The 16,007-nt window shown below is 39.8% G+C and overlaps 1 protein-coding gene and 1 long non-coding RNA gene across 2 annotated transcripts in view; one reads left to right on the top strand and one right to left on the bottom strand.

The window, feature by feature from the left end:
- CUBN (cubilin) overlaps nt 1–16,007 on the bottom strand; it is a 284,343-nt gene that overhangs the window by 155,753 nt on the left and 112,583 nt on the right. The window lies entirely within an intron of this gene.
- LOC309656471 overlaps nt 1–16,007 on the top strand; it is a 518,263-nt gene that overhangs the window by 122,062 nt on the left and 380,194 nt on the right. The window lies entirely within an intron of this gene.

The raw sequence follows: 16,007 nt of genomic DNA on the forward strand, positions 1-16,007 counted from the left end.
CTAACAACAAATGGCCTATCAAGCCACAAAAAGACACGGAGGAAATATATATGCATATTAAGATGTGAAAGAGGGACTTCCCTGGTGGTGCAGTGGATAAGAATCTGCCTGCCAATGCAGGGGACGCAGGTTCCATCCCTGGTCCAGGAAGATCCCACATGGTGCGGAGCAACTAAGCCCGTGCGCCACAACTACTGAGCCTGCGCTCTAGAGCCTGCGAGCCACAACTACTGAGCCCGTGAGCCACAACTACTGAAGCCACGTGCCAAGAGCCCGTGCTCCGCAAGAAGAGAAGCCACCTCAATGAGAAGCCCGTGCACCGCAACAAAGAGTAGCCCCCGCTCACCGCAACTAGAGAAAGCCCGTGTGCAGCAATGAAGACCCAGTGCAGCCAAAAATAAATAAAATTAAATCTAAAAAAAAAAAAAAGTGAAAGAAACCAGTCTGGAAAAGCTACATACTGTATCATTCTGACTGTACAACATTCTGGAAAAGGCAAAACTATGGAGACAGTAAAACGACCAGTGGTTGCCAGGGGCTGGAGGGGAAGCAGAGATGAATGGGTAGAGTGCTTTTTTTGAAGATTTTTAGGGTGGTAAAACTACTCTGTATGATACCGTTAGGGTGGACACATGTCATAAATTTGTCGAAACCCAAAGAATGTACAACATCAGGAGTGAACCCTAATATAAGCTGTGGACTTTGTCAACACAGAGTCATCAGTTGTAACAAATGGACCATTCTGGTGGAGGAGGCTGATAATGGTGGACTCTGTGCATTGGGTGGGGACCGGGCTACATGGGAGCTCCACCTCCCACTCAGTTTTGCTGTGAACCTAAAACTCTTCTAAAAAATAAAGTGAATGATAAATAAAAACAGCAACAAAAATGATACAGGTCCTGGCCCTGGGAAACGTATATCTAAAAACCAACCAACCACACAAAAAACTGATGTATTAAACCCAAGCATGGAAAAAGAGTCCAGCATATGTTTTATGAATGTATACATCATGCCTTAGAAAGTAATTAAGGCAAATCATTATAACAAATAATCAAATGCTACAACACATGGTACACAGTAAAACACTGCCACTGCTTACTGAGGGCATAGATGCACTTTACAGATAGTTCCTATTTTAACGCTCATAAGAACCACACGGAGCAAATATCATTATTATCTGCATTTCTCAAATGAGCAAATCAGTGCAAACATAGGTCAAGTGGTTTGTCCACGGTACCTAAGTCGTGGGTGGTGGAGCCACCCATGCGCAGAATCTCCCGCTATCAACCAATCCGTGCAATCCGGCAATGCGGGGTTCTTAACTACTACACTCGACAGACTCACATAGTTGGTAAGAATTCAGAGATTGAAGAATGGAAAGGGAGAGAAAAATTTATGGAAGAAGTAAAACTTGAGGAAGACTCAAATTTTAAAGACAAAATTAGAAAAAAATAAAGATAAAATTAGAAAAAAAGCTAAACTTTATTCTAAAAATTCTAAATATTTTTCTTTTGTTTTCCAAAAGCAATTTTTGGTGATTAAAAAAAATTGTTTGCTCTGTTAACATATATCTCTTTTCTATTTTCCAGAATATTCTTAATCAGTTGGTAAATTCTTCCAAGCACCTTCCCTTACTGAGCGTCAAGGCTTTTCATGTTTAAAAATGACAATGCCTCCTCACTCCATTGTGAATGTATGTGCATTTTCACATTAAGACACTAAAGCTGAGGTCATGTCTACTATCCACCTTTGCAAATTTATTTGTCTGTACAGGGAGTTAGAAAAAAGTGTTATAAAAGTTCAAAAGAAACGGTCTTCATACAGAATCTCCACTTAACTGAAAAGAGCTGAGAATTCCAAGAAGAATCCTGATTGTGTAAAGAAATCGGATTCCAGCTCAACACGTTACCATCTTCTTGAATGGCCAGTTTCCTGCTTCCATTTGAAAAACCTCTGTGTTTTCAGACCTTAAATTTGTTGCACAGGACAGTATCTTTCCTATCAAGTTTCTGCTTTTATTTCTGGTTAAAGTCCTGCAAAAAAGCTATTTAAAATTAGACGTGTTGACATTGTTTGTAGCCTGTGGTGAATGTTAAAAAAACATAAGTGCGTGAAGATTCAAAAATATTTTTCCGACTACAGCCATCCATGGAAAATATTCCTGAAGCCAAAATCAGCACAGATTGTATATGTGCTCAGCACCACTGCACAACCCCAGGGGGCGCCAGTCACAGTGTATTCCATCAAATGATGTTCCCTGGAGTTGTGCAACACAGTGGCCCATGGAAATCATCTCTTACTAAAATACATTATAGGTAAGCAAAGCCAGTCTGTTACCCCCATTTTTTTCAACCTACATTTTCAGCTCCTGTGGTTCTTGGTACCAGTTGTATCAAATAAGCAAGCCAATGAAAAAAAAACCTTTGGCAGAAAATAACTTTGTGGTCACATAATATAAAAGAGAACAAGGAAATGGAAGCTTGGATACCTCACCTGCCTTTTTATTTAGATTCAGCTCATCAGATAATCTAATTCTTTTTTTTAAATCATAGTCGATTCATCTAAAAGTCTGTATCATATTTTTCCATTGTCTTTTCCAATTGTTTTAGGTTTCCTTGCAAATTCCTTTGCAAATAGCAGGATACTAATACCCTTAACTGAGTTGCTGTAAGCTGGAATGATAATATCAGATTCTTGGCAGTCAACGATGCTTTGAAAAATTACAGTACTTTTTTATTTACCCACTTACAGCTCTGGAGACCCACAGTATACTTTTCCCTAAGGTTTAAAATAAACATAAACAAGGTTTATAAAAAAACAAAGCACAATTATATTTTTAGGTATGCCATGCTCTTTGCTCATGAATAGCACTTATGTGTGTGTCTCCTAAAGAGAAATTCCAATATTATTAAAAGTGATACCATACTGGGGAAAAATACTGTGTGTTTGTGAGGAGGAGACAAAGAAACTGTTGGAGCTTGAAGACTCTTTGCAGCTTTCTTTTTCTCCTTCATAATCTCACTACCTCTGAAGTTCAATTTACCAAAAGGTAACAACTTTGATTTAACAGTTCACATCAAATGCAAAATAGAACAAATTAATTCAGTGGTATTTTATGGTAAAAACTATAAAGTACTGAAATATAAAGTTAATTCTGATAATTATGGTAGAAATTTAACTCCCTCTTTGTATTTTTAAATTTTGAAAGACATAAAATAACTTTCCAATTCCCATACATCCATCCATCCATTCAATCAATACTTATTGAGCATATGCCACAGTACAAGCAGTGCTAAAGAAGCCCCTTGGAAAAAAATGCCCCTTGGGAAAAAAAAAATCCATCTGTAGACATAAAAAAAGTGCTATTACCACATGCCCTCCTGCAAATCATTAAATTCTTTTTGTTTTTCCTTCAGTTTGCAAAGAGTAATTTCAATAAGTTTTGATTTGAAAAAAAATAGTGAATTCTATTTTATCTTTCACGTGCTAAGTGACGGTAAGTTATAAATAAAAATAAATAAATCATCATATTGAGTTGCCAAAATATATTTTAGAATTTGCTAGTTTCAATAGTACAGTGTTGGCATAATTCTCTTTCGATACTAATTTCATTCCACAGATGAGAGACTTTTATCAGCATTTAGCCAGTTATGCTTCACTCTCTTGGGTATCATTTCTTTTTCCTAGATTTGGAAATTCTTTAATAAATGTGTACTTGGTATCAAACAAAAAAAAATTATGTCAAAATATATCTTTAAAAAACTGAAAAAATGGGGGGAAGTGTAAGCTGGAACGAAGTGAGAGAGTGGCATGGACATATATACACTACCAAATGTAAAATAGATAGCTAGTGGGAAGCAGCCACATAGCACCAGGAGATCAGCTCGGTGCTTTGTGACCACCTAGAGGGGTGGGATAGGGAGGGTGGGAGGGAGAGGCAAGAGGGAGGAGATATGGGGATATATGTATACGTATAGCTGATTCACTTTGTTATAAAGCAGAAACTAACACACCATTGTAAAGCAATTATACTCCAATAAAGATGTTAAAAAAAAACCCAAAAAATGAAAAAATGAATGATGTCTATTTTTTCTATGTTCTCCTTAAGGGACAAGGGAAAACATATTCATAACAAAACTGAGAACATTTCTATTAACCAAAAAAAATCAAATATGTAATGATTTATTTGATAATTTGTTTCATAAATTCAAGCTATCTTTAGGTTAACAAACATTAGAATATGAATTTGGAATTGGATAATTATAGATACAAATGAAAAATAATAAATTCACACCAACAGTTGAGTTTTTCAAATTATAAATGAAAAACAAAAACTATAATTCACAGTAAATAGTAGAGATTTTTAAATTGTATACAATGTGAATCTTTTGAATTGTATTTATACATCGTTTTCCACTTAATTAGCTGTGAAAAAGAAACTGGTTACAATACAGGAAATGTGATTTGGAACCTATATCAACACATACTGACCCACTGCCAGTTAAAGGAAATAGCAAGACAGTCCAAAAACTCCTATTGTGTTTAATTCTAAAGGAGAGAAAACATGTTCCAAACGCTGAAATGAATCAAAAGCAAAATAATTTAATTCTGCCTCATAACAATATCTTGTTTATATTGAATAGCAAAGCTGTTCATTTTCTTTGATTTACTACTTCTGCACCTTGTGTGGTAGAGACAAGTTTTGGTTTTGTTTTATTTTTAATAAAGAGTGTGGAATTCAGGGACTTCCCTGGTGGCGCAGTGGTTAAGAATCCACGTGCCAATGCAGGGGACACGGGTTTGAGCCCTGGTCCGGAAGATCCCACATGCCACGGAGCAACTAAGCCCATGTGCCACAGTTATTGAGCCTGCGCTCTAGAGCCTGCGAGCCACAACTACTAAAGCCCACGTGCCACAACTACTGAAGCTCGTGTGCCACAACTACTGAAGCCCGCGTGCCACAACTACTGAAGCTCATGTGCCACAACTACTGAAGCCCGTGCGCCTCATCAAAGAGAAGCCACCGCAATGAGAAGCCCACGCACCACAACGAAGAATAGCCCCCGCTCGCTGCAACTAGAGAAAGCCCACATGCAGCAACGAAGACCCAGTGCAGCCAAAAATAAATAAATAAATTTATTATAAATTTATAATAAGTAAATTTATTTTGTGGCATTCAAAAATCTACTTATTTGGTAAAAGCTTCTTTACCTATGGAGCTGTCCCCAGTGTTGCTGATGTCTAATACTAAAAGCCTTTCCACATAAACAAACATCCTAATTTTACTTTCCTATTAAATTTAAGCTTACTTGGGGCCAGGAAAGAGAAAAACTGTTTGCTGCACTGTCTCCCTTGGTGTGAGATTCAGGACTTGATGGTCTCTTGTTAAAATACACTTTCTCCTGGGTGAGTCACAGAAGAAAATCTCTTTCGAAATCCAACCAGCTACTTTGGAGATGGAAACAACAAGGCTTCCGGAAAATCTCAGGTGCCTACATTTTATTTAGAGTAGAAATAATGGTATAGACACACCTGCAAATATTAAAACAAATGAAACTGTGGAGAAAACAGTTTAGCAGGCTGTACAATAAGTTTAAGAAATCATGTCAGGGGTTTCCCTGGTGGCGCAGTGGTTAAGAATCCGCCTGCCAATGCAGGGGACACGGGTTCGAGCCCTGGTCCGGGAAGATCCCACATGCCACGGAGCAACTAAGCCCCGTGTGCCACCACTACTGAGCCTGTGCTCTAGAGCCCGCGAGCCATAACTACTGAGCCCGCGCATCACAACTACTGAAGCCCATGCACCTAGAGCCCGTGCTCCACAAGAAGAGAAGCCACCGCAATGAGAAGCCCACAGACTGCAACGAAGACCCAACAGAGCCATAAATTAATTAATTAATTAATTAATTTTAAAAAAAATCATGTCATTGTCAGTCATGTCTGTGACCTTGAATGAGTGACCAGGGGGTCACAGGAAGGGTAGAAAAGGGAGGACAGATAAGGCTGGAGATGAAAGAAGTTGTATCGACCAATAGCCAACGGGAAATGACATAGGAGGTGGTGGGTAGACTCCCAAGATCCTCCTCATCACGTTACCTGTCTGGTTGAATGAATAATCAAATGTAGGAAAATAGAGAAGTTTTCTATAACTGGGCTTCAGTCATCTAAAACAGAGGACAAGGATTTGGGAAAGCATTTCAGAGGTCTACATGGAGAAAATAATTAAATGATGAAAATACTAACCAAGGAGTAGAATGGAGTGAGGAATAAAGAGCTCTGAGGGATACATATTCAGAAGAAATAAAGAGAGATAGGGGCTCTTTGCACCAACTGGTAAGAAAAGATTTTCATGGAGGAGACATGATTTCAGAGTTGCAAAACTTGTGGAAATATAATAACATACCAAGTAAAGCATAGGCCATGGCATAAGACAAAACATTCCAGCCCTGGCTATGCTACTCTTTGGATAACTGATTTAACCTTTCTAATCCTCAATGTCTTCATCTGTAACAGTGTTAGTACTTAACCTCATAGGGCTGTGATATAGATTAAATGAAAAGTCCGAAGTAAGGTTTTTAGCTAAGTGTCTTGCATATGACAATCACTCCATATATACTGTGTATCACAACCGAACAGGAGTTTATCCAGATCTGGGATGAGACGAGAGAAAGACCTGGAGCTGGAAGAGGAATTACCACACCAGCTAAAGAGCCATCATGAATACCCGATAAGACATAAGAAATCAATTGTTCATGAAGGTACAATAAAGATAGTTCATATCTGTATGGTAGTGCACAGTTTTTCAATGTGCTTCTAATGAGCACGTTATCTTATCTGAAATTCATAACAACTCTACGAGGTAGGCAAGAGTGATCATATCAGGCCCATTTTAGAGATGGGCAGAGTGAGGCTCAAGAAGGCTGCTGGGCTTGTAACTCACATAGTGAACGGCGGATCTGGGGTCAACCTCCCCCTGCCAACCCCTTCTGCCCCCAAGCCCCTACTCGCAGTTCTGCCTTCTCTCCGCTAGGCCTTGTTGGGCATTTCAGCCCTAAGGCCCTGGAACGGCAGTGTTGAACACCGCCCTCATTACCGTTCTGTCCATCTACTGAGGAAAAAAGTCACCATAGCAACCAGAAAAAAATAAAGCAAAATTCTTTTTCATTTAATTTGAGACAAATCTGACAAATCTAATACGCTAACATCGTCAGATAACAGCTGAACTGGAATAAAATAATGTCCTGAAGAGAATCATATGTTTTTCAGTTTTAATTAGTTAATCTTTATAAAACTTTTAGTACTGGTGACTGATAATCTGTTTGATTCTATTTTCCTCCAAACTCCCAGCCATCAACTGAAAGGAAGCGCTTACGTTATCAGCAGGAAGCACATTGATCTACGGAACTCATAACAAGAAAGAGTTAAAAGTTGTTGCTAAACCTGCTTACTTGTGAAGATAACTTAAATCTTTTCCATATATAAGCAAATAAATAAAATAAAATTCAAAAATTCAAAAAAGCAATAAATAAAATTAAATTAAATTAAAAAAAGAACTTTGCTAACACTGTTTTTTTGGGGGGTTTTTTGTTTGCTCTAAAACAAGCAACGAGTTATAAAAATTCCAGAACAACAACAACAAAAAGCATAGTCTATGTATGTTCTATCCTCAAGGTTTGGGGTGGCTGCTGATTTTTTGTTTTGTTATTTGTTTTTAATAAAAGCAAATTAGCAATGAATCGGCTAGATGGAATTAGAGGCCCAAAGTTTTAAAAGCACATTCTGTGTTTCCTGCAATTACAATTGCTCAAACCTCTTTACACTTGGCATTTTCCTGAAACTATGTTCCATAAACCAACAGCACTGGGAGGGCCTGCCAGCTTGGAAGTGACTGGGCCAAAGCCCCCTGAGGCTGGAGGAAAAGGAGCAGAGAACGGACCCAAACAGGACACCCTCACATCCTTATCCTCTAATTTCGCAGGGAAATGTCTGAGAAATCAGGGTAAATGTTAAAAAGAAGCTGAAAAACCAAAGTAGAGTAAAAGAATAAGTTTTAAATAATAAATGATTATGCTCACATGCTTCATCAAAATGAATGATTTATATTTTAATAGTTTTTCTATACTGTACAAATAAAAACCTTCTCTTCTGCAAGACCTTGAGAGGAGACTCACTGGTCTGTCCAATTCCCCTCTGACATGCAAAAGGGCAGCAGGCGAAGGGGGCAGGGTCCCAAGGAGGAGTTACCAGTAAGGACTCTTTTCGTAAGAGTCAGGCGTGGGGTGGCTATAATGAGAAACGGTAACTAGGAGCTCAGAATTTGGGGAAGTCCAACCCAAAACAAGGTTCAACTATTTCCTGCAGTACACAGGCCTCACTACTTTTTTTTTTTTAATGGAGTATAGTTGATTTACCATGTTGTGTTAGTTTCAGGTGTGCAGCAAAGTGATTTAGTTATATATACATTTTTTTTTTCAGATTCTTTTCCCTTATAGGTCATTACTAAGTACCAAGTAGAGTTCCCTGTGCTATATAGTAGGTCCTTGTTGGTTATCTATTTTGTATATAGTGGTGTGTATATGTTAATCCCAAACTCCTCATTTATCCCTCCCCACCCCCCTTTCCCCTTTGGTAACCATAAGTTTGTTTTCTATGTCTGTGGGTCTATTTCTGTTTTGTATATAAGTTCATTTGTATCATTTTTTTTCAGATTCCACATATAAGCAATATCATATGATATTTGTCTTTGTCTGGCTTACTTCACTTAGTATGATAATCTCTAGGTCCATCCATGTTGCTGAAAATGGCATGATTTCATTCTTTTTTATGGCTGAGTAGTATTCCATTGCATATATGTACCACATCTTCTTTATCCGTTCATCTGTTGGTGGACATTTAGCTTGCTTCCATGTCTTGGCTATTGTAAATAGTGTTGCTATGAACATAGGGGTGCGTGTATTTTTTCAAATAATGGTTTTCTCTGAATATATGCCCAGAAGTTGGGTTGCCTGATTTATCTATGAGACATTCAAATAATGTAATTAAAGCAATTTTGAACAGAAACTTTCAGGTTAGGTTGGAATGGAGGTGGAGACAGATACGAGCTCCTTAAAAAGGACAAAGTTGTCTAATGGTGACCATGGCACATATAAGAACCACAAAAAGTCAGCAATTCCTGGTTTGGTTTTACCAGTTAATCCCCCAACAGTCTACAAGTGCATGGCGCAGTCCCGAGGTATAGGAGAAAGGCAAGTGATAGGTATCCATCCTAAGAGAGAAGACTAAAATCAGGTCAACACTCCTCTCTGAAGACAAAGGCATGAGTGGGGCCCCCAAATTCACCTGATCTTAAGAATTTGCAGACTAATTTTCTGGGGGATTTTGTGGGTTAGACTGATTCTGTGAGGACAGAGAGGGCACCAGCTGGAGCAATCACGAGATGAAATCAGAGAAGAAAACCAGGTAACGTAAAGGCCAAGGAATGGGAAATTCTCCAGAGGAAAAAGAAAGAAGAAAGAAGACAAAGCAGGTGACACCAGGAGAGGGGAAAGTTGTCAAAGCTGCAGAACCTCCTGTATTGGGTTGAATAGTGTCCCCCAGAAATCATGTCCACCTGGAACCTGTGAACGTGACCTTATTTGGAAATAGGGTCTTTGCAGATGTTATGAAGTTAAGATGAGGTCATACTGGATTAGAGGGGGGGGTAAAATTCAATATAATTGATGCCCTTCTAAGAAGTGAGAGATTTGGGCATAGACACACAAAAGGAAGAGGGCCATATGAAGACTGAGACAGAGACTGAAGTTACACACGGACAAACCAAGGAAAGCCAAGGATGGCCAGCAACCAGCAGAAGCTAGAAGTGGTAAGGAAGGATTCTTCTCTAGAGCCTTCGAAGGGATGGCCCTGCTGATACCTTGATTTTCGACTTTGAGACTCCAGAACTGTGAAAAAATAAATCTCTGTTGTTTTAAGCTACCCAGTTGTGGCATTTTGTTACAGTAGCCCTAGGAAGTGAGGCTGAGGGTCCTCTCCTGGGCTATAGACCTCACATGGCAGAAAGGGTGAGGGGTCCCTCTGGGGCTTCCTTTATAAGGGCACTAATCCCAACCATGAGGGCTTTACACTCATGACCTAATCACCTCCCAAATGCCCCATTCCTAATACTATCACTTTACGGGTTAGGTTTCAACACATGAATTTTGAGGGGACATAAACGTTCAGACTCAGCACAAAGTCTATTGTTGAGAAAACTAGAGACAAACTTAAGCTCGGTATCACGTTAGGAGAAGCCAACTCAAGAGTTTAGGGTGAGGGTTCAGAAAGTTTCATCTTCCATAAGGATTTCATCCCAGACCCAGACTTTGTGATAATCATTTTGTCTAAATGTATTCCATACAGCAACGGATACGGAGTAGAGTTATCTACTTTCAATGGTAGGGACAAAAAAAAAAAAAAAAAGAGTGAAAGAATAAGGTCATAACATGCAGTTAATGACTTGGAAAATAGATATAGGATACAAGGAGCTCAAAAATCAATGCCGTCCATAGTTACAAAATGACTTTTAAATTACCATGTAAGATGTCACATTAATATTGAAAATTAATATTTTCATAGACTCTCTGAGATGTTCTGAATCTGAATATTGAAGTGTTTCACCTTAGTATACCATTAAAAAGACATGAACCCAATGTACCCATATTTTAGGACTCTTCACATAATATAAATTTTAATTTCCTTTATATGAAAGTTTAAAAATCTCTCCTTTTGACCCAAACAAGTATAGTTGATCTTGTCATCTTTTCATTTTGATTAATTATATCCTTTTTCATCTAATCTACTCATTCCAACCAAGATGAAAAATAGTTTCCCAGTAGAAATTCTTTGCTTACAATTCAGGAGAAATCAATCAATCATTCTCTCTCTCTTATACATTTTTGTAATTGTTGAAGATTTCTGAACAAAATATATAAAAACATCTTCCAAGGAAATGAAATGATACCAAGGCAGCTGGACTAATTTCCCCTAAAATAAGTAGTCATGCGTAAGACTACCAAGAGCTACTTCATGAAATCCCCCAAACAGGCAAAGACAGAGGAAACATGTACTCTTTATGTGATTTCCAAGGTTCAATACTTGTACTAAGTATTCATTCAAATCCGGCTTTGTTTCTATTTATTTTATTTATTTTTTTGGTCACGCTGCACAGCTTGCGGGATATTAGTTCCCCGACCAGTGATCGAACCCGGGTCAGTGGCAATAAAAGGGCCGAGTTCTAACCACTGGACTGCCAGGGAAGTCCCTCTTTCCATTTAATTATTTTGGTACACAGTGCGTTTGCAGGGAGAGAAGCTCACCGCCTCCCCACAGGGCTCTGCGTCACTCGCCCTCGCCCACCTCCATTCCTTCTCTCACCTCCCCCAGCCCCCAGCCTTTCTTCCACAGCAAGGTTGCCCCTGATGGACCAATGGACAAGTGTGGGCAGCGCCATGCCAACGGTCGTGGTGTCCTCTGACCCTCCAAGCTCTGTCCAAGCCTGAGCCATGAGATGATGTTCTGTGATGACAACAGGAAGGGTGTTGGTCCCTCACAGGACACATGCCTCGGGCGTCCAGTCAGCCCACGTGCCCTCTGACTGGGGTCCTGAATTAACCAAACCCTCAAGCGCTCCACCCTCGTCCAACCAATCTATTACGGGGTAGCTATCCTTCGCTTTAATAGCACTTCTCTTGTAAGATCTTTTGCATAACTAAGCCATGGTAACAGATCAGATGATCTCTGTGGTCTAGCCCAGCTCAAAGTGTATGATTACAGCAACCATATGTAGCCACTCCAGAGAAAGAACACTTTACGAATGAGGAATAAAGCAGATACTGTGTTGAAGGACAGACAAGCAAACTCAGCTATTTTGAACGAGTTGTTGGCTAAGTACTGCGCTTCACCCCCATCATTGCTATGGAGGAAGGAGCTGGGCAATTCAGTGGGGAGACCTTGGAACAGGAACATTATTTACTTGGGAAAGACAGCACATGTTCTTTCAAAGACAGCCATTATCCTCAGTGGGAATTTAGCTGCAAAATTACCTGCTATAAGCTCTGACCGTCTCTGCGTTGCAATATCATCTCATCTTTTCTGCAATGAAAAATTGTGGGGAAAAATCATTTGCTTGTAGGCAGAGTGCAGCTGTGTAAACACTTGGGAGTTCGACACCACACACTTGGTTGTGTGTCCTCATTCCCTCTTTGAGTTTGGGGAAGTTACCTGACTTCTCTAAGACTCCTCCCTCAGTTTTCTTATCCATAATATGCGGGTGATGATGCTGATTTCAGAGGATTATTAGGAGAAGACAAGAGATCGTATTTTTAAAATGCTAGCCAAAAGGCCCAGCACATGGTAGAAAGATAACACCAACTTTTCAAAAATTATAATATCAACATTTTAAATAATTACTTGGTCCAGTAATAATAAATGAGGTGTCAATTAAGTCAGTGCACCAAGCATTTAAATCATATTTTCGTTCGCTCTTAACATGGTAACGTGGTTTTATTTTTATCACCATTAATGTCTTAAAATAAATTTAAAATTACATTTAGGTAGTATTGATAAGTCTGTATTATTTAGCCTGTGAGTAGTCTGAAAGAATAACTAGAAGGAAAAAAAATCAGGGATAAAGTATATCAATGTCATTACTTATACAGAGAATACAGAATTAGATTAAATCTTCTAGAATGTAATTACTATCTTACACCAGAGATTCATTCTTGGTTTTGTGAGTCAAGGCCACGGAAGGCTGGCTTTAGTTTCTCTGAATATCCAGCGGCATATACAAAAAAACAGGTCCTTGGATACATAATGTCAGAGACAAGTACGGCATTATTTAAGTAAAGGCTCAAAAAGAGAAATCTCTGGGGACAAAAATGATGTCCTACACTGAACATCGTGTTTATTCTGTGTTGGTTTAGTCATTTGGGGCTAAATTTGAAACTGCGAAAAAAAATGCATGGTTTCTTTTTTCACGTTGTACAGAAAAGTGTGGAATCCCCTGGAAAGTATGTGCAGTATCTATCAGGGGTGTTGCTGCTAAGGAACCAGAACACAAACAGAAGATTCAAGAAAGCCCGTCTTTTTGGCCCAAATCTCAAGGACTATTACAAATTGTGCAATGTATGATTTGGGAAGGTCATGGTTGTTTGAGGGTTACTTTTTTCTTTTTATAACTGTTTGAAAGAGTAGCAATGGAAATAGAGCTCAACCTCTGCAAACAGTAGTGACGTGGGAATTGGGATGCCAGACTCCTAAAAGGTTGCCACTGGATACGAGACTCAGAGCCAACATTACATGAAGGTCAACTCTGTGTGTTTTTATTTTCCTTTGTTGTCAAGGAGGCAAATAATGTCAGGATTTAGCTTTTCCGCTCATAGTGAAATGTCTGCATAGGTTTAATGCTGCCTCTGGTTACTAGGACCTTGCTGGAAAAATTGTGAAACCAAGGCAAAAAGAACTGCAGGATTTTCTTAGTAAGTGATCATCCCACTTTTACAAATTTATTAACCGATTTTTTTTTCCATTAGCATCATCCATTAAGAACTTCTTTCCAAAAAAGATGTTAAGTGAGAACTTGCCATAAATAAAAATCAGACACAGTATCATAATATAGGAATCTGTGCTTTGATTCTCCACTAAGACTGTACTCGCTTTCAGTCTCCAGGCTTAAACATTTTCTAAGAGTAACACAAAGATGAAAAGTCCAAAATATCAAATAGGCTGAAGTGGCCAGAATAAGTAGGACAGGATAGAGCATGTATAAATGTGAAAGAAAACCTAGTTAGCAGTTAGGGAAATAACTTTTAAATTAAACAGAACTAATGTTTCTTAAAAGCTTCTCTTTTACTTAAATTTTGACCCAAACTGAACAAGATTTCTTTATCTCATATCACGCAACATAATAAAACAATCACAGGAGTCTATGTTTTCCCCATCTGTCTTTACCAAGAGCTTGCTTACAGATTTACTGAACAAAGGGCACATTCTTGATCGCAGCTGAAGTTACCTTAGAGGCAGAGAGGGAGAGGTGTTTTACCACTTCTTTCTCTGTGACATTCTATCACTGCCCAGCAGGAAGTGACACTAGGAGAGAGAAAGGTCTCTGCCCGAGATGAGGACCAGACTGCGTGATTCACATCCTGGCCTTATGAGCCTGCCGCAGAATCTCTGCTGACCACAATTCAAAAATCACTTTCCTGGCGAGCATCGTACCTCCAGATTCCTGTGAATGTTTGCATCGTGCAGGAGCAGGACTCAGGACAGACAACGGGAAATAAAGTCCAAGTTCTTGCGATGGCTCCCGTCAACTGGTCTTTGACAACTTGTCCTGCCTCACCTTCTATCCTCCTTTTAGCTCAGCATTTCTCAATCGTTTGTTCATTATTGCCCTTCTAAGGAGGCTTTTTGGATATTTTTTCCCAATTGCTCAAAAAATTTAATATCACAGATATAATATATATCTGCTATGTAGTCTATGTATCTGTGCTTTATACATGAAGCATAAAATATTTTCACCCTCCCAAGAAGCAATTTTCACCCCCTTGGTGTGGGTGCTGGGAGCATGTGCTTTAGCTGAAATACTTGCTGGTTGAAAACCTTTGCCATGATCAACCCAAGCCTCCCTGCTTCTGCTTAGAAATGCCTTCCCCTCCCAGATATTTGACTGATTCTTGTTTATTCTTTAAAACTCGGCTCAAGTATCAAAGCGGCCTGGAGGGCCTCTCAAAGTCCCTGCGGCCAGCCTAGGTCTCCTCCCTGCCCCCCTCCCCCCCCAGCATCATGGATCATGGATTCTGCACTTGGTTTGTCTGTCTCCCCTACTACTGACCAACTCCCTGAAGTCAAGGATGCTGTCTCTTTCTTCCCTGTTATGGGCTGAATTGTGTCTCCCCCAAAATTAACACACTGAAGCCCTAGCCTCCAGTACCTCAGAATGTGACTGCGTCTGGACATTGGGCTACTACGGCAGTGATGAAGCCAGAATAAGGCTCCTAGAATGGACCCCAGTCCAATCTGACTGGCCTCCTTATATGAATAGCAAATTTGGACACACAGAGCCATCAGTAGGTTCACACAGACAAAGCCACGTAAGGACACAGTGAGAAGGCTGCAGTCTGCAAGCCAAACAGAGAGGCCTCAGGAGAAACCAAACCTGCTGACACCTGATCTTGGACTTCCAGCCTCCAGAACTGTGAGAAATAAACTTCCGATGTTTAAGCTACTCAATCTGGTATTCTGTTATGACAGGCTGAGAAAACAAATACACTCTCTACATTTTATAAACGCCAAGCCCAGAACCTGGTCATGAATAAATATATGCTGGTTGGTTGGCTGAATGAATGACTGAATGAAAACATGTCCTCAATGCATGCCACAGAGGCCCCAAGTAATCACTACCACAAGATGCAGAACCACAAACTGTTCCTTGAATTACAAAAGATAAAACCTTTGTCCTCAAAGGGCGAACCTCCCAGAAACCCTGGCACACATACTCTAAATCACAAAAGGAATAAAAAACGACAAATTAGAAGGAATTCCCCTGAAAAACCAACAATAACGGAGACTACTGAAATGCCCATGTGAGGGAAAGAACTGAGGGAAGGTTTACGGGAAACGTTGCAGACCTCAAGGAGGTTCTTTGCCAGGGCTCTCAAACTCCATTTTTTAGAAGCGCTTTGATACAGCGCTGCGTGTCCACAGGCGGTCAAGGCAGCGCTGGCTCATGTTCAAACCAAGCCAGCCATGCAGGATCAGGATACAGTTTTTATAAACCCCGAGCTGATCTCTGCAAAACCCTCAAGGCTTGAGAAATCTCGTTAATAGCTGAAGGGATGATAAAATGGAACCAGCCCCCATTCAAGAGGCTGATGTCATCTATCTCCCCAAAGAAAAGGCCACGCTCTCCTTTGTGAAAGCCCAGGGTGACGTCACCTCCTGATCCAGGCACTTCGCCCTTCCTCTGCTGT

Source organism: Balaenoptera physalus (assembly GCF_965194825.1).
Source record: "Balaenoptera physalus genome assembly, chromosome: 2".
NCBI classification, from domain to species: domain Eukaryota; kingdom Metazoa; phylum Chordata; class Mammalia; order Artiodactyla; family Balaenopteridae; genus Balaenoptera; species Balaenoptera physalus.